Source organism: Acinonyx jubatus, chromosome A1, assembly GCF_027475565.1.
Source record: "Acinonyx jubatus isolate Ajub_Pintada_27869175 chromosome A1, VMU_Ajub_asm_v1.0, whole genome shotgun sequence".
Taxonomy (NCBI): domain Eukaryota; kingdom Metazoa; phylum Chordata; class Mammalia; order Carnivora; family Felidae; genus Acinonyx; species Acinonyx jubatus.
Window position 1 is genome coordinate 54,285,529 of NC_069380.1, and position 25,174 is coordinate 54,310,702.

At 32.8% G+C, this 25,174-nt stretch overlaps 2 long non-coding RNA genes and 1 pseudogene across 2 annotated transcripts in view; 2 read left to right on the forward strand and 1 right to left on the reverse strand.

Moving 5' to 3' along the window:
- The window catches only part of LOC128314473 (uncharacterized), a 30,130-nt gene extending 22,563 nt beyond the window's left edge, over nucleotides 1-7,567 (reverse strand). The window contains exons 1-2 of the long non-coding RNA XR_008296162.1: nucleotides 7,440-7,567; nucleotides 6,486-6,655 (exon numbers count right to left, since the gene is read on the reverse strand). This is a non-coding gene — a long non-coding RNA (uncharacterized LOC128314473). The remainder of the gene's footprint in view (nucleotides 1-6,485; nucleotides 6,656-7,439) is intronic.
- The window catches only part of LOC106969595 (uncharacterized), a 56,352-nt gene extending 40,025 nt beyond the window's left edge, over nucleotides 1-16,327 (forward strand). Inside the window, exon 4 of the long non-coding RNA XR_008296159.1 lies at nucleotides 11,565-16,327. This is a non-coding gene — a long non-coding RNA (uncharacterized LOC106969595). The remainder of the gene's footprint in view (nucleotides 1-11,564) is intronic.
- A 52-nt stretch (nucleotides 16,328-16,379) lies between these two features.
- Nucleotides 16,380-16,449, forward strand: LOC113601180 (uncharacterized; annotated as a pseudogene).
- The last annotated feature ends 8,725 nt before the right edge of the window (nucleotides 16,450-25,174 follow it).

Consider the following 25,174-nt stretch of genomic DNA (forward strand, 5'->3'; position numbering starts at 1 on the left):
CATCCTAAATATGTTCCCCTGGATCTGGATGAAAGTTAGTAGACAGCAATGCTTTTAGCTTGTGGGGAAATAAAGTAGGAAAATAAAAATAGGAGTATCTTGGGGCTCCTGGGTGGCTCAGTTGGTTAAGAGGTTAAACTCTTGATTTTGACTCAGGTCATGATCTCTCGATTGGTTAGATTGAGCGCTGCGTTGGGCTCTTCACTGACAGCAAGAGCCTGCTTGGGATTTCTCTCTCCCTCTCTCTCTCTGCCCTTCCCCCATTTGCATTCTCTCTCTCTCTCTCTCTCTCTCTCTCTCTCTCTCCAAATAAATAAATAAATAAACTTAAAAAGAATAGAAGTATCTAGTAAGAAGTTGGAAAATAGACCACAAGTTCAAAAGAGAGAGATAGGACTGAAGATTTGAGAGGCATAAAAATAGTAGTTACTATGTATGGATTGCCTTCTGTGAGTCAGATAGTTGTCATGCATTATTTCATGTAATCCTCAAAATCTTCAAAGCAGAAAGTTTGCCCTTTTAAAACTGAGACTTGATCTGAAAGGGATTAAAAACTTGCCCAAAGTCACACAATTAGTAAGCCACAAATTTAGTAAGCAGCTTAACCAAGGTTGCATATTTGGAATGTTTCAAACTTATGCTTCTTTTGAATATACTTTGTGTCTGTATTTTACTGATAATTGAAACAGTGGAAGCAGATAGCCATATCTTATTAAAGACAATATCCAAATTACATTCAAGTACAGATACATAGCAATATTTTTCCTTATCCACCACAGCTAAGTATCATGGACATCATGTGTTAATACATACAGAAACATAGACACACAATCCTATGATTTAGGTTTGTGATTTCGGTATGTTTTTGTAAAATTTCTTTTAACTTTTTATCTTTTGTCATCACTTAAATCATTCAGATGCTTTTGCTGTGGGTGAAATTTGAACTATGATAGTACCATTTTAGTTTGCCTCTATAAATTAAGCTATTGAAAAGTATTAATATCAAATTATTTATAAATGAATGCAGCAAAGGCTGCTACTAGTTTACCAAAACCTCATTTTTTTTTCTTCTTCAGCATACACCTATTCTACATTTCCCAACCTCCCTTGATTTATATAGACCCATCTGACTGCCTTCTAGACAGTGTTACAATAAATGATGGTTTCTATTTCAAGACAAAGCTTAGTGAGTATTTTCCTTCCCAGACTGTCTCTCTTTATTCTAGCTGGATTCCTGCTAGACCTGGAGGATGAGAGAGTCAAATGGTTTAAAAGACTTAGACTTTTGACTCACACCATAAAGGAGAGCTACATGCTAATCAGGAAAACCACACAGGACTGTTACACAACTAAGAAATAAATGTCTGCCATGTTTGCGATATTTATCATGTTGGGGTATTTATTATTATGACCTAGCTATCATAAAAAATTGACATATAAATAAGTATCATTATTTTAAAGGGTTCAGATTTTCATGCTCCTGATTTGTAGTAAAATTAGAAACTTACAAACAATTTAAAATCTATAATTTTGATTTTAGTCTCAACTGATTGCCAATTTACACATGAAAGAGGCATGATTGCCAAGTTAGTTTATAGGGAATATTGTAACAGTACTTCAACGACTGTGCTGACAGGATAAAACTGTCAAAAACCTTTGCCTCTAATATCCCTATATGTGTAAGATGATCCTTACACTATGATTATAATTAACACATGGCTTTCTTTTATTTCTATTGTACCATCTACGCAGCACAACATAAACGAAAGCAATTTTGCTCATCGTTACTAAGCTTTGAGAACTAGATGTGGTATTCCAGTTACTCATTTATGAAACTATGTAGAAAGTAAAATTTGTTGTGAGGGAATTGTGAAAGGACAAGAGAAATCTTCATAACTGGATCTTGGCATAACAAAGAAGTCCTTGAAACACTCAGACTTGAAATAAACTACTGTAATTTTCTCAGGAGCTTTTTGGTCCCAATTAAGCTTGTCTATTGTGACTGAATTTTAATTAGTATGGATGTTTGTACTTCAGAAATTCAGAGTTTGAATTAAACTTCATAAATTTGTGAAACAAAAAGAAAAAAAGAATAATTCAAAAAGCTTAGGATTTTAATGAGGGCATTTGAAAATGCTGGCATTCTTCCTCTCATAGCTGCTGTGTCATATGCCAAAATGCTTCTATAAAACTGGTTTGAAGATCCAGGCTGAATTAACTATTCAGTTGAGTCAAATGTTCAAAAATGTTCAAACACCACCAAAGGCACTGTTTGAGAAATTAATACGTTAGTGGAATTATTTGGTTTTTAAATTTTTAGCAAATGATCAAGTAGCTCCATAGGGATGCAGACTTGAAGTGTTTTTCAAATTGTATTTTTGATTTCTGAACAATTCAAATTTTTGGAGGATTTTTCTGAGAAGCTAATGTCTATTGCACTTCGGTTACTTAAGATTACCAAACTGGAAATGTGAGACAGTTTCAACAGTAACTGTCTTTGTTTTATTTGTTTGTTGGCTTAAAATAAATAAATAAAAATAAGAGACTACTTTATTGAGGTATGACTGACAATCAAAAAACCATACATATTTAATGTAAACAACTTGATGAATTTGGAGAGGTGTATATATTTGAATTTGCCTTTTCATTTGTCTGCTTTTTAAAAGATTGCTTAGGAAATGGTAATGTGGCAAAATCACCTTTTACCACCCATGACAACTTTGAGCATGTAACTCTGACAGGACATAACTGAGATGCCTTAAAACCAACGGTTTTCAAACTTATGTGTGTACCACAGTCATCTGGAGAGCTGGATAAGATACCATGTGCTAGGTCTAAACCCTGAGTTTCTAATCCAGTATTTCTAGGATCGGTACCAAGTATTTGCATTTCTAATCGGTCCCCAGGTGAAGTGCTGTGTCTGGTCCAGAGTTCTGTCTGAAAACCACTGGCTGAAGCATTGAAGCCTACTTATTAACACTGGAACTGTCCATATATGACGGCATTTTAAAAAATTAAATATGTGTTTAAAACCTATAGTTTGTTACAGATAACCCTTGAACAATGTGAGGGCTAGGGGTGCTGACCCTCCACATAGTTAAAATGTGGGTATAACTTTTGACTCTCCCAAAACTTAACTGGTAACAGCCTACTGTTGACCAGAAACCTTTCTGACAACACAGACACTTAGTTAACACATATTTTGTACATAATATGTGTTACATACTATATTTTTACAATAATGTAAGCTAGAGAAAATGAATTGTTATTCAAATCATAAGGAAGGAAAAATACCTTTACGGTACCATAGTGTATTTGTCAAAAAACATCTGTGCATAAGTGGACCCATGCAGTTCATGCCTGTGTTGTTCACAGGTGAACTGTATATCAAAATTAGGCTCCTTATTTCTACCAGGCATATGTCGGCTTTAATTATAAAAAATATATCTTTCCTATATATATTTATACAAAAGTGAAACATAATGGAAGGGAGTTTCAAAGGAAAGGGAATTTATATATACATAAAAGATATACAAATAATTATATGTACAAAAAGATATACAAATACAAAAGATACACACACACACACACACACACACGTATTTATTGTAACTTTATTATAAATATAAACATTGTAGCTTATACATATTTGTATTGATTCCTAATCATTTTTGTCATGGTAAAAAAAAGTGCTCTGTAATATTTCAATATTTTCAATTTCATTGAGATTTGTTTTATGGTCCAGTTTGTGAATTATCTTGGTGAAACATGTTCAATTTACAAACTTTATAAATAATAGTTTTGGGTATAGTGTTTTGAACATGAAAATTAAGTCAAAATGATGGATAGTGTCATTCAATAGCATCCTTCTTAGGTTTTGTATTTTATTTCAATTTCCCAGGGATGAATGGTAAAATCCAGAGATGAATGATAAATACGATTGCGGGTTTGGCTCTTTTTCTTTGTAGTACTGTCTGATTTTGCTTCATGTATATTGAGGCTCTCTAATTGGGCACATATGCGTTTATGATTTTTATGTCTTCCTGTTCAAATGGCTCATTTATCATTATGAAATGTTACTATTTCTACCTTGTGGTGAAACCTATTGTTTCTTAAATTAAAAAGAGCCACAAAAATCTTCCTTTGATTAAGATTTCATGGTGTATTTTCCTTTCTTTTACTTTCAACCTATCTGTGAGTGTGTGTGTGTATGTGTGTGTGTGTGCTGTGTTTCCTGTAGTTGGCATACAATTGTACTCTTTTTTAAATCTCCTTTAAGTATGATAATTACTTCCCCTACTGGATTATGTAGTTCATTTGTAAATGTAATTAGTGATATGTTTGTGTTTACATAGACCATTTTTATATTTATTTTCAGATTGTTTTAGGTGTTTTTTTAAAACTGCATTTTCTCTTTTCCATCTTTTACTTTTCAGCTTAACTTTTTTTTATTTTTAAGATGGGGGAACACGTGCTATCCCTATCAAAATCCTAATGGCATTTTTTCACAGAAATAGAAAAAAAATTTTTACTTATTATAGAACCATTATTATAGAAAGAAGAACAAAGCTGCAGGCATCATACTTCCTGATTTCAAAATATATTCCAAAGCTATAGTAATCATGACACTATGGTACCTGCAGACATTTAGATCAATAGAACACAATAGAGAGCCCATAAATAAAGCCACACATAAACAGTCAACTGATCTTCAACAAGGGGGCCAAGAATATACAATGCAGAAATGATAGTGCCTTCAACAAATTGTGTTGGGAAAACTGAATACCTACTTGCAAAAGAATGAAATGGGACCTTTATCTTACCTAATACACAAAAATCAAGTAAAAAATGATATAGAACCTAAATAAAGACCTGAAACTATAAAATTCCTGGAAGGGAACATAGGGGAAAACTTCTTCATTTTAGTATTGGCAATGATTTTTTGGACATGGCATCAAAAGCACGTGCAAGAAAAGCAAAAATATACAGGCGAGGCTACCTCAAATCAAAAATCTTCTGTACAGCAAAGGAAATAATCAACAGAATGAAAAGACAATCACTGGAATGGGAGAAAACATTTTCAAAGCATAAATCTGATAAGAGGTTAATATCCAAAATACATAAGAAACTCCTATAACTCAATAGCAAAAAAGCAAATAACCCAATAAAAAATGGGTAAGGCCTTGAATAGACATTTTTTCCAAAGAAGACATACAAATAGAGAACAGGTACATGAAAAAGTGCTCAACATCACTAATCATCAAGAAAATATAAATCAAAACCACAATGATATATTACCTCATACCTTAGGTAACTATTATCAAAAAGACAAAAGATAGCAAGTACTGTCAAGGATGTGGAGAAAAAAACAACTCTTGTATACTGTTGCCAGGAATGTAAACTGGCATAGTCACTATGAGAAGCAGGATGAATATTCCTTTAAAAATTAAAAATAGAAGTACCATATTGGGGCACTGGGCGGGTCAGTGGGTCAAGCATCTGACTCTTGATTTTGGCTCAGGTCACTATCTCACAGTTCATGGGATCAAGCATTGTGTTTGCTCTGGGATTAAAGCATGGAGCCAGCTTGGATTCTCTCTCTCCCTCTCTCTCTGTCCCTCGCCCCGTGCGCATGTGCACATCCTTACTCTCTCAGAAATAAATAAACATTTTTAAAAAACTGAAAATGAACTACCATGTGACCCAACAACTCACTTCTTGGTTCTCAAGGATATGGAAAAATTTTACCTACTTTTTAAAGGTATCACTTGCTTCCACCATTTTCAAATTTTTTTCATTATAATTATTATACTTTTAGTGTTTGCTTTAAAGGTTGTAATATGCATCATTACATTTTGAATGAATCTGTTAAATTTAAAACCACTACTTCTTCAGTTTTTAGCCCCATTGTCTCTGTAAAGATTCCTGATACTTACTATAGCACTAGAAACTTTCTCATAATCCCTGATATTTTTCTATAACTCATGAAAATTCTAGCATTTTATGACTTGTTTTTCCCTTTGAGTTTCCATTTGAATAGCTTCTATTGCTAAATTGTTCATGTTCACTGTTTTTTTTTTCTTCAGTATCCAATCTCCTAATAAACACATCCAATAAAATGTTCATTTCATTTCCCTGTACATTTGACTTACAGACTTCTTCATTTGGCTCTTTTTATCACTTTTATTTTTCCCCTATGAGTCCTCATCTTTATTTTTTAGTACCATCTGCTACTATTAAGTCCTTAAATACATTTATGATAGTTTTTTCAAGCCCTTTACTATTTCTATAATCAAGTGCTCTACCTCTGAACTGTAGCACCAAGTTCTTTGTTATTTCTAATACCTGGATTTGAACTATGTTGTCTTTCTTTAAAAAGTTTACTTTTGTTCTAAAAAGGAGTTAATCTATGGCAGCTTTTCTTGACCATTTTGAGGCTTCAAATTAGTCTTTGTTTTGGGGGTCAGGTTTAGAGAAGTCCTTACCATGTGATGTGGTCGTTGGTTTTAAGATGTGACCAGTCTCTTGTCTCAAAAGAATGTTGAGTTTTTATCGAAGTCTCTCTTACATGGATCACAGTGTCAAAGTCTGCAGCTCCATGTGCCTTCTTCATTCTGTAGCAGCTGCTTTCTGTTTGGCCTTGCGAAATTTCACCCTGAAAATGAGGAAAGCAGTGCTTGCTCAAAGATCCTTGGGGAACCCCAGTCTCATACAGTTCCCTCCCTCTGATGCATTGTCTGTAAGTGCCACCTGCCAACAGTATCCTTGAACTCCACTGTCTGTCTTCTCCTTTCAGTAGAACCTCTGTGTTCTCCTTAGGCTTCACCACCCTGAGACAAGTTTGAGAATTGATCTCTATGCAGAAATTATCTATGGGGTAGGTGTGGGGCTTATCTCATATATTTCCTTCTTTTATTTATTTATTTTGCAAACCTAAGTTATTTTAAATGCAAAATAAGTATTTATTGAATTGGTATTTTTACTAAAGCTTCAAACATATATAACACTATATCTTGATATTTTAACCCTAAGTGGAAAATAAAAATATTTGAAGGGGTTTGGATAGATACACAGAAGACAACAAGATAAAAATAAATGAGAAGCCAGAGGTTCATAAAATTGCAATAGGAAAAGAAAGTTGAAACATGCTTCATTGATTTCTTTCTGGCTCTATTTATATTTTAAAGCAGTGCTTAAGGTTAATGTGAACTTTCTGTTCATTTGTGGCTTCAGTCTGGGGAAAAAATGCGAAATTTACTTAGGAAAGAGACTTCACAGATGTTATTTGATAGGTAACTAATGTACATGAACACAATGTATTTGTTGGTTTGCCACACCTTCAGTATGAAAATTCTCCCTAATTTGTAGCATTGGCTACTTCCTTTGATTTTCATCAGTCAAATAAACCAAGTATTGGATTTTCATTCCATTAAATTTACCTTAGATCAGAATGACTTTTTAATACTTCAGTTGCCCAGTAGTTATTCCTTCCCATCATGAATAATTGATTATTTTTTTATTAATGTTAGTCATTCTCTCAGAATTCCCTGCACACGTGCTGAGAAATATTTATTAACCATAGAAGAATTTGTTGCTTCTGAAGAAATTTTGTTGCAGAAATCTCCTAATTGGGAAAAAAGAAAATATGGCCCTATTAGACTCCAACAAAATGATTCTGTTTTGCAGTCTGTGTTATTTTTCTTTGTGAAATCAGTATTTATTTTGTCATGGAGTAACCATTTTAATAGTAAAGGATATTGATCAACACATGTTTACTACAATGGAGAAAGGCTACCTATAAAGGATCAGTTACCCATAAGAAATGCCATAAAATCTTAAAGTAATTTTTTTTCAATAATGTGTGCACTTGAGAGAAAATGGAAGACAGCAACATCATCACTAGTACAGATGCAGCTGTACATTGTGTAGAAGGTGGATAATAGGACAGCACTTTTTACTTGAATCTATCTACAATTTGGAGTCCAATCAATTATACTTACATCAATAAGCCCTATTCTAACTCTAGCCAGGTCATCCAGGAAAAAAAATATGTTTAATATGACATGATTTCAATCAAAATCTTGCAAATAGTATGCATGGTTAAGTAGTAAGCCACACTTTACTAAGTTTCATCCTGTTTAAAGAATGCTATGTTGAAGTTTACATAATTTAATATAATTTCATAATAAAGGCCTACTGACATGACATTTGGGAAGTAATAAACTATTTACTATATACTATACTCCATTAAGATTCATCAGAAAATCTAGATCTACACCAGTAAAATGGAGTGTTCTAAAGTGATGTAATGCCAAAAATTACAGGGTGTATTGTATACAGGCATTTTATGTCATAGAAAAGAACTTTCTCTGCAATATACAGATGATTTACCAGAAATGTTTTATTGGAAGTAAAATAATTTATCTGGTTGTCACATTTTTTAAAATTCTACCATGAATCTAGTGGTTAATTCCTTACAGTGGTCAAAATGCTATGTTCTGACACATATCAAGGTCTTTGCAAATATGATCACATTGTTTGGAATCCTTTGACTTCTCTCTGCTCTAATATTCCATAAATTCCTACAGAAGTGTGTACAAACAAGTGTTTCAGTCTTCAGAGATCCTCAGAAAAATCGCCTCCAATGCCAGTGTTATCTCTAGTCATTCCTATAAAAGAATGCTTCTATAATATCTTTTTCATATCTTGATCACAGTACTTTAGCATATTCAATGCTTTCTCTCTCTCCCCCAAACTGAATTGTAATTCCTCTTTGTATCCCAACGTCTACCTGCCTAACAGAGTGCCTAGCACATAATAGAAACTCCCACACGCATATATTGCTAAAAACTAGAAATTATAGATTAACTTCCATCTACAAGTACTTTACTTTTGTTTCTTTTCATCTTTGGAGCAGTAACGGTTTTACACATTGAAAGCATATCATCACTGCATCCGTTTTGTATTCCACAATGATATATAATAATAATAGCTAACATTTATCAACTGCATGCTCTGTTGACAGGCACTGTGGTTAGCGCTTCACATGGATTAATCCATTTGATTATCACACACACAAGAAATTTGTGAAGTAGGAAAATGTATTATACCAATTTTGTAAAAGAAAATCAGAGTTTCAGAGCATTAAGTAACTTGGCCAATGTCAAAAGCTAAATGATTGCATGATAAAATTCCTAAGCTAATTCTTTCTGAATTGGTGACCTGACCTATTTCTCAACCACTACAGCCCAATACTACTATTCTCTTCCCTGTCTCCCTCCTTTCCTTCTTATTTTTCTCTTAGTCACTCTCTCTGTTTTTCTCTGTTTCTCATCCCTGACTTGTACTAAACACTGAATGAATTAAACTACTGATCAAATAGATCTTAAGAATAAGTCTTTTCTTTGAGAACATGCAAATCTTTGAAGCAAAGAACAACATACATGTTTAACAATAGCTGTCTAGGAATGAGAAAAATAAAATAACCAATGTAGCTTTAGTCTTGTGTGGATAAAAGCAATGTATAATATTTCAATAATCTGGAGTTCACTTACTTGCCAACTCCAAACACAGCTGGACACAGCTAATGAGTGGCAAATGATACATTTAAGAAATGCTCCTGTCTACTTGTAAAGATGTCATAAAATCCAAGGACTAAAACTCTTATACTTTACTTATATTTCTTCAGCTTGAAAAGAAAGAACATGCCAGGTTTTAGTCATTACACAAACACACATAGCAATTTGCCTGAATAACTGGCAAGTTTAAACCTGTCTGATGACGTTGGAGCTACTTATCTATCTTACTTTTATCTCCGTCTTTGTTGTTGGCTAGAATAATTTCTCCTTTCATATTACATTATGATTAGTTATTAGATTTTTGTAGTATGAATAAAGTCAATAGTGATATGTATGGAATCTTCACCAGTAAAACATGCTTTGAAACATAAACCCTTATAATAGGGTTTTTTTAAAAAAAATAAATGTTTATTTATTTATTTTGAGAGACAAATATATATAGAGAGAGAGACCAGGGGAGGGGCAGAATGGGAGGAAGAGAGAGAATCCCTAGCAGGCTCCACACTGTCAGTGCAGAGCCCAATGTGGGGCTCACTCCCATTAACCATGAGTTCGTGATCTGAGCCGAAATCAAGGGTCAGACGCTTAACCAACTGAGACACCCAGGCGCCCCAATAGTTGGGTTTTAAAAACCACTCTAGACACAAATTTACATGTATCAAATTTTCAACAGAACAAGCTTATTTAGAATATTGAGGAGAAATTTATTGAAAGGATCACCTGAATTTATTGCTCTTATTTTCCACAAAATCCACTTATATTTTAATATTCCCATATCATATATCTTTATATAAAATATTAATAATAAAATAATAAAATGTTAAAACATGTCATTTGAAATGTAATTCAAACAGAATTTGATAACGTATCAATTGTTTATTTGTCTCTGTAAATAGGAGCATTTAGTATGATCAATTTTACTGTTTCAGTTAACAAATAAGCTGTCTGCAAATTTCAGAGCTCTGCAGATAAAAGATGGATAGGTAAATAGAAGTAATACCTGATTCTCAAAAAGCATAGTATGAGAGTAGCCCAGCATTAGTTATTTAGGAGAACTAATGCATGCTATGAGGTCAGCAATTTTGAGTCATAGCAATGGAGTATTGTTACTAGACTGAGTCCAAAGAGCCCACCAGAGAATTTTTCTAAAAGATGTTTTTTGTTCTAGTATCTCCCCCACAGGTGTTCCTGCCCAGAAAATCCAGACCACAAGAAACTGCAAGAAACCAGATCAAACAAGATAGGCCCAAGATGGCGGACAAAATAGGCCAAAGTTCACATTATTCCTTCATTATACAATGTTAACATACTAAAATCTCCTTCCTAAGAGTGCCATGACAGGAAACCCCTGACCAAATAAGCAATAAAAAAGGATGCGGCCTAAGTTCCTGGAAATTTCTGCCCCTTCCCCAGAATCTGGCTGACATCAACCATCTTGTGTTTGTCCCCAGTCATATCATCTATGCCCCCGACACATCTGTGGAGAAGGGGGTGCCTTTATAGCATGAATTCCCTTATTCTATTCTCTGGCCCGTTGAATAAATTACCTGCTTCCATCAAATACAAATGTTTTGTTATTTGGCTATTTGGTGAACAGTACTGAGTAGGGAAAGAACCTATCTGTTTGGTAATAGTAACTTTGAACTATTTGAAAGTGTAGTCTTCTTAACGAGTAGCAACTATATTTAGATTTGGACTGCAGATCTGTTTCAGTGAAGCCAGAAAATGGGCGGAAGTGTGGTTTTGGAAGCAGGTGGCATGGAGAGTGTGAGACAGGTGAGGGAAGGCAAATGTCTTTGACTTACTTTTGCTAGCAAAATTTTCCCAATGAAACATTTTCAGTCTGTCTGTTTCCACAACAGGGAACAGGAAATTAAAATAATGCAAATAATTCCATTACCCAAAGGATACATTTTACAATAGTTTGAAAAATGTAACCTCTATATTTAAAGAGACATAAACTACTTTTTTTTCTCTTTCTTTTAGGGAGGTGATAACCAGTGCTGTGGCTGAGCCAGCCCTTGTGGTTCTTACAGTTGCAAGATGACCTCAGAAACAACTTTGAAAGTTTGGGAAAAAAATGTTTATTATTTACAAGTCTTAGGTCCACACAGTGAAGTTATGGAGAAGGGGGAAAGGAAGGGACAGGGAGAGAGGGAGGAAGAGGAGGAGTAAGGAGAAAGGGAGAAGGAGACAGAGGAAGAGGAAGAGAGATTAAGAGCAATTGAGAAAGAGAGATTGAGCACATGTGGGCCTGGATTCTACTTTACTGGCCTCAAGACGGGGGTATAGGGTTCCCCCAGGCTGAATCTTAATTGAGGAATTTACAATGTAAGAGTGAGAATTTAAAGAACAGAAAGGAAAAAAAAAGTGCCCCAAATAGTCAGCTGTCTAAGGAGTCTAGTTGTGTGGCTGACAATTAGTTTATACAAGAGCCATCTTTGAAGTTGTTGCTTCAGCAATCAATATTTAAGTCAGGCACTTGCATTACACAAAAAAAGAAAAACCAACCTGTCAGCGCTTACACTATAGGGGGCAACTCTTCTGAACTACTTGTTATATTGAAGACAGTATTTCCAAACTGGTTTTTAATATTCGTTTTTAAAATCTTGTCCTCCACAGGATTACAAACTCCTTGATTATATTAGGTCATATTACTATATTTTTTAAAAAAAGGCTTAAGATGATACATTATAGATAGCCAACACATATTTTTTGTAATGAAGACATTTTTAACAATAAGGCAGATTTGTTAATATTAGTGAAGTAATGAGGTGGGTTTATTGCTTTTGTTTTTATATCTTCTAATAGACTGTTTGATGGTACATGGATATTTTCTCTTGATGTGTAAAAGGGCATTTGTCTTAGTGACAATTTTGTTGCATCTTGTATTTGCTTAACATAAATCAATACAAATTATAAAAAACAAACAACCAAAAAACACAGAAATCTGTATCCAGATTTTGGTATTTTGAGATGAGAAAAATATTGCAATGAGTTACATAATTAGTCCGTTACAAAACTTTTCTTGTGAGCAAATAGCAATCCATCTCAGTGAAATGTGCCAAGTGAGACCATTCCAGCAATAACCATTAAGACTCAGAACAGAGAAGCTAAAGTACACCAAACAGAAAGAGAGATTGACTCATTAAAACTAAATTCTCCTTCCCCCATAGGATACCCTTGAACACTCTCCTTAATATGGAGAATTTCGGCTGACATTTGCAAGAACCATTTATAACTCAGATCCTGGATGAATTGCAGAAAATGATGGGTGCTACACACACAACAGGCTTTATTCTGATTTTTCAGGAAAGATGTTTTTCAAATAAACATCCTTAACAGAATTTGCGATGACATCTTAGTATGAATTGCTTAGAATTTTGAAAACCATTATTGTTTTTGTAAATCACTCCTAATTTGCATCTTTATTTGACAGATATCTTGATTAAAACAGATTTTAGGAATTGCACCTGGTTAGCCAGTACTACGGATATTTTATATTTTTAACGTTGAAAATTCATAATAATATCTTTTGAAAACATATATAAGACCAAAGGGGTATTTGACACATAAGAAATTGTATTAGGTGAAGCCAACTTATTCATTTAGGTCAATTACTTGGTGATGTTGTTGCAGCCTATTTCATACAATTTGAATTATTTTTCTTAGAAACAATTCTAAATTATTTATCTCTTATATTTTTTTTCCTGTTGCCTGCTAATTAAAGGAGTCACTGAGCTCAAATTAAAACTTTTTAGGAGGCATTGCTATTTTTTCAAGGTTTACTAAGCAATTCACTAATATATACTGATAGAAGCTATTCAACTTGTCAACGAAAATCTTTATACAAAGGTTACAGATCTGTTTTAAAGTATTCCAAAGTAAACATTAGGAGATGTTCATAAAGATTGTTCTTTAATACTTTTTTTATATAAGTAGAAAATATCTTCCAAAAATAACAATTACTGTTATGGAGTCTATGTAAGTCATTATTTAATAAAGTACTATATACCAACTAAAATTATAGGTCCAGTTATTTTTTTTATTCTAAGAGGATTATTAACATTGAATTCTTTATATCATACTTTATTCCTTTGTGTGATATAATTTTATTCCATTTACAAACCATGATACAAGTTAACATTAGTTTGGCATATTTATACTGATTTATTCCCAAAACATCCTTCCATTTTAGGCAAGGTAAATAATTTATAATCAAAACTGATGCTCATTTGAATATGAAGGACTACAGCTAATAAATATAAGCTATTATTAAAAACAAAATAGAACTACTGGCACATTGGAACTGCCTTTTACTGGCTTGGATGAGCTGATTATTGAAAAAAAAATTTGTCAGCCAGATGTTAAAAGCTGTTAGTTAGAAATGCTACCCCGGTGATAGCATTTTCACCATGAAAATCAGCTAATGCTATGAATCAAGACCTCACCCCTTCCTGGCAGTTGTTGAACACTTACCAGTATGTGAAAGTGTATGCATCTAACAATTTTGTCAAAACACAGAGTAAACCAAGATTGCTATAGGTAACTGAGCCATATGGTAATCTACATTGTAGGTCACATTTGAGGTTGCTATTATTCGGTTAATGACTAAAGAAGTATCAATGAGGCATAGTAGCACTTACTGATATTGCTCTCAAATCCACGCTGAACTCCACAGATAAAATGATATTTTCATGTGATTTAGACATTTTCCAGGCCTAATGTAAAGGCTTGTCATGCCCATTAGGATGAAGTCTGACATGCTTAATAGGGGTTTTGCTAAACTGATCTGGTGTCGAATACATCCTTAGCCTATTCTTCATCTCTTTCCCCAAACCATACTGGAAGTTGTTGGTTTTTTCCTCATTTATTAATGTATTGTGTACTTCTTTGCCCTCAGAAATTTGGATATGCTCATTTTTTTTTTTTTTGCCTAGAACTGTCTTTAATTCATTTCAGTAGCTAGCTTCTACCCATTCTTTTATGCTAGAACTTAGTATCTAATCTTTTCCTGAGTCCTAATTCAGGTTCTCTGCTCCTCTCTACATCAAATCTGCGATTTTTTTCTATTTCAAGGTTATTGTTTATCAATACCCTTTGTGTGTTCCATATTCCACCAAGTTTTGAAATATTACAGTCCCTAGGAGTAGTTCACAGGAATATATATCCCTCTAATATGCTATTCTATATCCAGGTCTGCAGCTTTAAATACAAAGTTTTTGCTGATTACTCCTAAATGCATACCTTCAGACTCAACATGTCCCTTGAATTCAAAACTCACATATCTAACCTGTCAATTTAACATTTTAATTTTTGTAAATAATACATCTTTCCCTGAATGTTACAGTTAAACTTGTGCCACCTGAAATAGTTCCTTCCTGAGTTGTGGGGAAATAGGTTAAAAAAGCTTAGGGCTGAAAGCTGCCACCACAGGGTGAAATAACTCAAGGTTAGTTAATAAGATACTACAATGGGATCATGACTAACTTGTTATATCACCTGCAGGGAATACTTTCCATATGGCACCAATATACTTTGATCACAAATACCACCCTTGTATTAATAATGAATTTATTATAATAAATTGCTTCTTACACACACAAGTTAATGATTACTATCTGATTGAATTCTTCATGTTCCACCCGTGTGTAAGATCTTGATAGCTCAATAAATATGGAGACAAACCTCCCTGTTCTGGGCTCTTGTCTCCTCCCAGACATTGGCCTCTCTCGTATTCAATTCTCTGTCTGCTCTCTTGCTGGACAAGAGAGAACTCCAGACTCATTGTCTATGACACTGATATCAAGAATTGATATCAACTACTTAGGATCTCAAACCAAAAACCATGGAGTTATCTTTGATTCTTTATATTTTTCATTCCATGCTTCTCCATCAGTGATTCCTATCAACATATCACAAATATTTTACTCTTCTCCATATCCAGTAATTACCAGCTCAACAGAAATTACCAAAATTTATGGTTTACACCACAGTATTATTGTGCTGATGCCTCACTGCTTTGCCTGTTTCTCTCTTTTCCATTCTTTCATCCATTCTCTATTTTCTAGAATGTTCTTTTTGAAATACAAATTTCCTTTCTGATTATATCCAATTATTATTAAAATCTTCAAATAACTTTTCTCATTTGCTTATAATAAAATATGAACTCCTTACCTGGAAAACATGATTTGTTGTTCACCTCCTATTCTATATCACTTCCTACAACTCCATTTCTGCCTTATTATTTTCACACTACAGCCATAGATATCATCTTTTTTTCTTATGCATAAGCATCTTGTTTGTGCTTTAAGTCTTTGCAATATCTAATCCTTCTGCTCAGAATTATCTTTCCTAATTCTTCATACAGTTGACTCACACCATAAGTTAGGTCTCAACATAGATACCCGTATATTAGTTCCCCAGGACTGCCACAACAAAGTACCAGAAACAGGGTAGCTTAAAATAACAACAATTCATTTTCTCACAGTTCCAGAGTCTAGAAGTCCAAAATTAAGATATTGGCAGAATTTATTCCTTCCAAGGGCTCTGATAAAGAATTCATGCCATGCCTTGCTCTTAGCGTCGGGGGATGGCCAGAGATCTATGGCATTTCTCACTTTGTAGATGCAGCACTACAGTCTCTGCCTTTGTCTCCATATGGTATTTTCTTTGTGCCTCTGTGTCTATATTTTTCTTTTTATAATAAAATCAGTTATATTGGGTTAGAGCCCACTCTAATGATCTCATCTTAACTTGATTACATCTACAGAGACCCTCTTTTCAAAAGAGGTCACATTCAGCTTTGCGCAGTGGCAGTATCGTAGCCAATGAGGTTTATCTGAGGCGCGATTATTGCTAATTGAAAAGAGGTCACATTCAGAGTGCAGGCGTTAGTGCTTCTTTTGGAGGACACAGCTCAAACCATAACATCACCTCCTCTGAATATTCTTCATATAGAACTTACTCTCATAATGCAGTATCCAATTTTCATCATAGTATTTGCCATGACTTGATAATTTTGTATTAATTTAATTAATGGTTTCTTGTACGCCTGTCCCAAATAAATAATAAATTCCATGAGGGAGTGACCTCATCGGTTCTTGATTTTCTTAGATGTGCACCTAGAAGAGTGTACAACATATAGTAAGACCTTAATATAGATTTGGTGTATGTGTTTATGTATTAATAATGAATTTATTATAATACCTGTTTATCACTAATATTACTGCCACAATATTTGTTATAATACCTAAAATAGTACGTGTACCATTTTAATTTGCCTTACCTTCAGAAATGTGGTTTTCTATATAATGACTAGTCAAGGTTATAGCGAGTTTTTTTTTTTTTTAATCCAAGAGAACATAAGTGCAATTCAAGACTGAGTCTTTTTCCATTACATTAATGTAGCACAAAATTCAATTTTTGGCAGTGTTCCCAGGCAATCGAGGTTGCAAAGTCATCTTGTCCTCCACATTTGCGTATAATGGAGAAACTTATATCGTCGTGATATATTGTAATGTTACTCAGAGGGGTTGACTTATTCTAAAAGATACTTGATTATTTCCATTGACAGTTGCCATTTAGATATGATAAACATTATACTAATTTTTAAAAAGATAAATCATTGAATAAGAATTAAAGCTACTACAAATCTGTCTGGTAAAGAATAAAAATAATCAAGCAGGATGTTATTTTTCCAAGAATTTAATGCATTGTGTATATTACCACTGAGCCAAGATATAGAACTAGGTAACTTTTAAATGATATTATTTTAATAATCTATGTTTCTAAAAGAAAAGTAAAATAAAAATCTATTAGAAATTTGCCTATACATGGTGGAGGTGATTAGATTTTCAAGGTTTTCACATGTCTGCATATTCTAAAAATAGCAAGTTTATTCATGGTAATTAGAAGATATATTGGTTTTCAGGCTAGCACTATGCAAAATACTGAATTATAACATAATTTATGAAAGGAGTCATTTCTACTCAATGTACTTTAGAAAAATGAATGTTTTCCTAAACATGTTTTAGTGAGAAAGAAAATCAATTAAACTTAGAAGAAACTTACTAGAAGAGGAAAAACAAATCTCATTAGTTTTTAAGAAAAGGGGATTATGATTTTCCCTTTACACAGCAGTATATTTTCTGCAACAAAGTTTGAAGAAGAAACAGAAAAACCTAAAAGAATAAAAAGGATATTTTGTTTCTTGCCCTTCAGTAAAACAAAATTTAGATTTTAATTGCAATATAAATTAATGGTATGAATTTCTTGACCTTGGCACTGTTGACATTTAGGCTGGATAATTATTTGTTGTTGAGACTACCCTTTATATGATAGGATGTTTAGCAGTACCGCTGACCTCTATCTACTAGTTTCCTGTAGTACAATCTCACCTCATTTTTGGAGACAGTGAAACATGTCTCCAGATATTGACAAATGTCTGTGTGAGTAGGGTGAGGGGGGGTAGATTTTTCTCTGGGTGAGAACTACTGCATTAAAATAAACTAATAAAATATTCCTGCCATACCAGGTTTGTTGTTTGCAGGCTTATATCTGTCTTGGCATTTAAGTAGGAAAAAAAATACCCAACTCTTTGGAAAATCAAAATCCAAGGCTGTGCTAATCATAGGATAATTTAAGGAGTCCAAGATGATAATTTATAAGAATTATATATATATATATATATAATTCTTATATAATTCTTATATATTATATATATAATTCTTATATAATTCATATATATATAATTCTTATATAATTCATATATATATACATATATATATATGTATATATATATATGAGACAGTGGGAACTCTTGGGAAACCAAAGATATTTAAATCTTTCTTTGGGAATATATCCAAAACATAGAATACACAGAAAAATAAAGTTTCCCCTATAATTGAGCTTATAATTAAAAGTAAAATCAACAAAGGGAATAATCTATTATGACCAAATCTATTTGGACCAAACTAATGTGATTAATATTCTTAGAATTTAAGATAGAGTAAAAACTCAAAAGTAGAATATGAAATAAATGTGTTTTAAAGAATTAAAATGATGAAATAATGAATGAGAAAAAATTTAGAAGCCCAGGGCACTATGAAACAAGCATAGGCTGATTTGGAAAAGGACAAATGACCATACTAGAAATGAACTATTTTATTGTAATTAAAATGTTAATAGATTAATTAAAAATCAGATTAGATATAGTTCAACATAGAATGAATGGACTGGCAGAAACATCTGAAGAAAATTCTTGGAAACCATCACAATGATACAAAGAAATGAAAGTATCAGAGAGGTTCTTAGACAAAAAGGATATAATACACATGTGTAGTCTATAAGCAACAGAATGGACAATTAAGAAAAATTTAAAAAGGTAATCTAAAGGTTTTCTAGTTGAGATGGCATTGCCTACAACTCATGAGACATAAAGAAAGATATATCCTAAAACTGAAAAATGTTCAGGTGAGAACAAAATAAATAAAAAACTAATCTTAGGCACATAGTTGACTCTCTAACATGCCAAATAAAGAGAAAGTCATAAAAAGAACCAATGATTATGTGCAGAAAGAAAACAATTAGAATTGTGTCTGCAGAATTATCACAATTATTAATAGAGGCCAGAACACAAAGAAGTCTAGAATAAATTTACAAAAACTATTCAAGGAATACCACAAATTACTCAAAGTTCTTAGCGGAATACTAATGCTCCCCACCCATAGGATCCTATTTAAAATAATAATTATTATTTTAGTCCTAAGTTACCATTATGATTTTATTGTTATAATTAATGCCAGTCTATATCCCATTTATCAATTTTCTTTTTTTTTTAATTGTTTTTTAATGTTTAGTTTTGAGAGAGAGAGAGAGAGAGACAGAGAGAGAGAGCAGGGGGGGGCGGGTCAAAGAGAGAGGGGGAGACCCGGAATCGGATGCAGGCTCCCGGCTCTGAGCCGTCAGCGCAGAGCCAGATGCAGGGCTTGAACTCACGAACCAGGAGCTCTTGACCTGAGCCGAAGTCGGAGGCTTAACTGACTGAGCCACCCAGGTGCCCCCATTTATCAATTTTCTAAGGACAGTCAATTTACATTTCTCTAATGAAATACAATATGTTAAGATAAGAAAAAAATTTCAGAGACCAAAATATTACCCATCAAAAATCTTTACTAACAAAATAATTGTAAAACAAATTTATTTGGAGATAAATTAAATCCACTGAGACCAAAAAAATTGGTAAAAATGTAGGTTGTAGGCTTCCTTTTGAGTGTCTTATGTAATTTTGAGAGAATGGAAAATGGATGCTCTTCAAACACTGTTAATGCGATTATACATTTTAAGGCATATGAGTAAAATTGCTCAAAGATAAAAACAGAATATATATGCTCTTCAATTTTAAAGAGAAAACATGGATTAAAAATTGATAAATTCAATGCAAAATAGGAAAGGAGAAAAAAATGAAATTAAGAAAGTAAAAGTCAGAGAGAGATCTAACATGGTGGTGTAGTAGGATAGCCCTAGACTTGTCTCATCCCTCAAACACAAGTAGATAACTATCAAATCATTCTGAATACTCAGGAAATTGACCTGAGAACTGACGGAACAAACTCCACAACAAGAGGGAGAGAAGAGCCCACACTGAGAAAGGTAGGAAGTACGTAGATTTTTTTTTTTTTTTTTTTGGTGGAAGAAAGTAAAAGCTTGATCAATAGAAAGAACAAAAAAAAAAAAGAGAGATACAGATAAAGCCAATATATAATGACAATCATATTGAATACAAAAATAAAACTCTCCTCCAAATGTAGATATTTTCAGCTTAAATTCTTAACAATTCTATTATTGGATAATTGTATTTTAGTATTTCTTTAGTGGCAAAATTGAAATAAAAAAGAAACAGGAAGAATGAAAGTAATAAAGAGAAATAGTTATACAAACCATAAAACAAAAAAGAAACTAGTATACAATATTACAGGAAAAGGAATTATTAAGGATAAATTGAGTCACTACATACTGATAGCCTACAATGATAAGACCAACTCAACAGGAAATTATAAGCTTGAAACTGCATATACTACTATATTAACAATATAGTTGCAAACTAGTTGAAATAAAACTAAACAAATTTAAAGAAACACAAACAAATCCACAATCATAGTAGGAGATTGAAACTTTTTTTGCACGAGATCTTTGGGGCTGCTTCTAGGATATTAGTGTCTGCCTGAATACAAATTGTCACACATCATTTCAAAAAAACTAACATAAAAAAATAAACTCCAATTGAACTAAAGATTTGAACATAAGTTTTGAAACCATAAAACTCCTGGAAAGAAATGTAATGGTAAGCTCTTTGACATTTGTCTTGGTAATGATTTTTTGGATTTGCTACCCATGAGCAAAGGAAACAGAAGCAAACATAAACAAGTGGTACTACAGCAAACTTAAAAGCTTCTGCACAGCAAAGAAAACCACCTACAAAACGAAAAAATCAACCTACGGAATTAAAGAAAATACTTGCAAATCTCATTTGTGATAAAGCGTTCATATACAAAATACAAAAGAACTCAGAATCATACAATTCAATAGAAAAAAATCTATTTTTTTAATAGAGGAAAATCTCTATGGAGATTCCTCAAAAACTTAAAAATAGAACCACCTTGTGATTCAGAAATTCCACTACTGGGTACATATCCAAAGAAAACAAATCACTATCTCAAAAAGGTTTCTATACCCAATGTTCATTGAAGCATTATTTACAATAGCCAAAACATGGGAACACTTAAGAGTCCATTGACAGATAAATAGATAAAGAAAATATGATATATATATCACATTTATTTTAAATTATATACATAATTATCATGTGTTGATATTGCATATACTGGTAAATTAACAGCATAGTATCAAACTAGTTAATTTTAATAGTACGTAAATTTAAGGAGACAAACAAATCCACAATCATAGTAGGAGATGTAAAAGTTTTTTTCACCAAAATCATTTGTGATTGCTTTAGGATATCAGTCTCTACCTGAGTATAAATTTTCCATACGTCATTTCAAAAATATACATGTATGTATATATTTGCGACAATATAAATGAAATTTGAAGGTATTAAGCTAAATGAAATAAATGAGACAGAGATAGACAAATACCATATAATTTCACTTATATGTAGAATTTAAAAAGCAAAACAAAGAAACAAACAAACCAAAAACAGATGTTTAATTACAGAGTAGTGTCTTAGATTTATAGCTTTATAATGGTCCTATTTTAAACTGCTTCTATGATTAAATAATTTAGAACACATTGAGTGTTGCCAATTTTAAAAGTATTTTGATATTGTTTTCCTTTTGGAGGTAAATGAAGCATTTGTTCTTTTGGAATGAAGGCTGTCATATTGAATGAAATGTATTTTTGTATGTATGGATTTCAAAAAAATATGATCATCTGATAATGCATAATGATATATATTATATACCCTAACTATAAAAATGGCTTATGTTCTTTAATATATTTATGAACTTAGATGATACTTTGTTAATATGTTTTGGTAGGGAAAATTCCCTATAATCTTAGTATTTTGAAGTTTCAAGAATGGATTAAGTTTATAAAGAATTATAAAAGGTTATTAAAATAATCCATTTCGTAAGGTAGACCATTCAACATATTAATGCTTAATTACATATGAAAAATAAATTTTAAGGTATACATTATAATGCTTAAAAAAAGAAAAACAAAGTCAATTTTTTGGTTAGAGCCCTGGGTCTGGCATCCACATTGAATCAATACACTGTCAGTGAAATGATCAATAATGTAACATTTAACATGAGAAACTTTACTATTTTATGGTAAGAAAATAAAATCTAAAAATCAACTTGAAACCAGAGGTCTATTACTAATGACATTAAACTCTAGCACATTATACATGCTGTCTTCAGAAAATAAAGCTTGTTGAAAGGCCAAATATATTATAAAATAATGAACCCCAAAAAAGAGGAAATGATATATTAAGTTAAAGTGTGAAAAATTTCCTTAAATTAAAAACAAAAAAAGATTTTCTTTATTGTAAAATTTTGTCCATCAGATAATGCCATTAAAGACCATTATTTTCAAACTTAATATCATTTGATAGTTCACATTTTAAAGTTGAAAAAAGACAAATTTTTAAATAGCATGCTTGGGCTACATTATAAGCCTAAGTTAATGTCATTTACAGATCACTGGGGTTTTTGGCTTCACACTACAATGGCCTCATCCAGAGAAAAGAGGCTGACAAAATCTAATTAGGACTTGTAGATGTGACGAACCCTGGTTGCTAAAAGCTGAAATGGCATTGATCTAAACAGTACCATGGCGCGGTGGAATGAGCAAGGGTTCAGAGTTACACGAAAAGGTTATGTTTAGAAATTTCATCATTACCAGTTTTGTCACCTGGGAAAGTTATTTGATGTCTCAGCACCCTGTTATCTGCCTCTGCAAAATCTGCAATGCCGTTGTACATTTTACGTGAGGTGCCGGTAGTGTAGAATAGTAGTTAACACAATAAACCCTGCAATCAGACAGACGTGGTGGAGATGACACCACAACTTAGTACATCTGTCACAGTGGGCCAATCCTGTAGTTCTTGGTCCTGGAAGATGACAATATTTATTTAATGTTTTCTTATGGATGTTTTAAGGAGGTCAGGAAACCCTGAATGCATCTCTTATCACAGTACCTGGCCCATAGTAATTGCAGTGAATTTTAACTATTATCATAGGTAGAATGCTTATATGCTACACTGTTCCTGCCTCATAACTATGCTCAAAAAGATCATCCGATTATGCTCTACTTCATTATTTATTGCTATTAATAATATACTTAAGGCACAAATTTCGTGACAAGTCTATGCTTTTGGAAGCATGTGAATATTGGTTTCATCACTGACCAGATATTTGATTTTATGCAAGTACATGTTTGCTTGGAAACTTTTGATTTGGTAAAAAGTTGCTTATGCAAGTAACTGCCTCAGATATAGGTGGAGGTGTTGGGGAAATGACTTGGTAGCATACAGCAAGTGAAAATGCTCTGCACTCAACATGTCCATGAATGTGAAGGCTGGAGAAAGCAGAGTGACTAAAGTCTAGAAGAGATAAGAACTCACATTGTCAGAAATACCTTAATATTATTTAACTGTATTTTTTTTTAAATATTCAATTCTAGTTATTTGCATTTCTTTGGATTTTGTGATTATTCTAACTGCTGTTTTGTTTGTTCTTTATGGAATTAAAGGAAAGGATTGACAACCACATCAATGTTATTTAAGCTCATTATAATCTGGAATCTGTACAGAAATCAAAGACTGGTGGTGTGAGCAGTTCATTGACTCTTGCAGCAGAAGCAGAAGTTCATAGCCAGGTGGGAATTTGAAAACTCAGATTACCTCTATCTTATTGAACATGGCATAAGATTGCAGGAAATTTCACTTGAAGCTCAAAAGGAGATACATCTCTGCTGACATCTGGTTACAGAAGTGTCCAAACCAATTGTGAAATACAGTTTCCTAGTGGGTAAAATGGGAGCAAATGAGAGTTACCCTACCAGTTTTTGTATAAAATGTAAATGCCACGAAGGCTGGAAATTGCTGCATTTTGTTCTTCATTAGATGTCTAAGATTTAACCCAGAAGTGAAAAAAAGTATTTATTCTAAAGTTTACATAACATTACCTAAAAAACAACCATATGTAATACCGAGCACATAAAAATAACTAGGCAGTGTTAGTTTAAGTCTTTCATTTCATATTTTAATATTTTATGAGTAAATAGAATTAATGTACTTAAAAAAAATATGTCCATTACTTATGTGAGTGCCTGTAGGTGAGCATCATGATTCTCACTATATATACAAGAGGAGCCAGAACTGTCCCATACACGTGATATTAATAGATGGTTTTAAATATAATTTCAATTTCACAGGAGAAAAAAATGAATAGAAAAAAATAAATTGTTAAACTTTAGTTACTTTTTTATTGTAAGCTGAAATAAATTTTAAAAGGCCTTGCAGTTATGAAATAATTATACAATTATTAAGAGGATTTAAATAAATATTTTTGACTTTTGTCTCATTTATACTATGAGAGGAAATTAGGATTTCTATATTTATCATTTCTGCTGATTCCAAACACAAATTATTGTTTTGCACATTTACTTTTATGACACCTCCTACAAAATCAATCAAAATCTCAAAAATGCATATAGAAAACGTCAAATTAAGATGAATGTTGAAAATAAAAAATAAGGGGCGCCTGGGTGGCGCAGTCGGTTAAGCGTCTAACTTCAGCCAGGTCACGATCTCGAGGTCCGTGAGTTCGAGCCCCGCGTCAGGCTCTGGGCTGATGGCTCAGAGCCTGGAGCCTGTTTCCGATTCCGTGTCTCCCTCTCTCTCTGCCCCTCCCCCGTTCATGCTCTGTCTCTCTCTGTCCCCAAAATAAATAAACGTTGAAAAAAAAAATTTAAAAAAAAAATTAAATTACATTAAAAAAAAAGAAAAGAAAAAATAATACTAAATTCCTGTTAACCAGGGATATAGAAGACAATGTAAACAAGTAAAATTT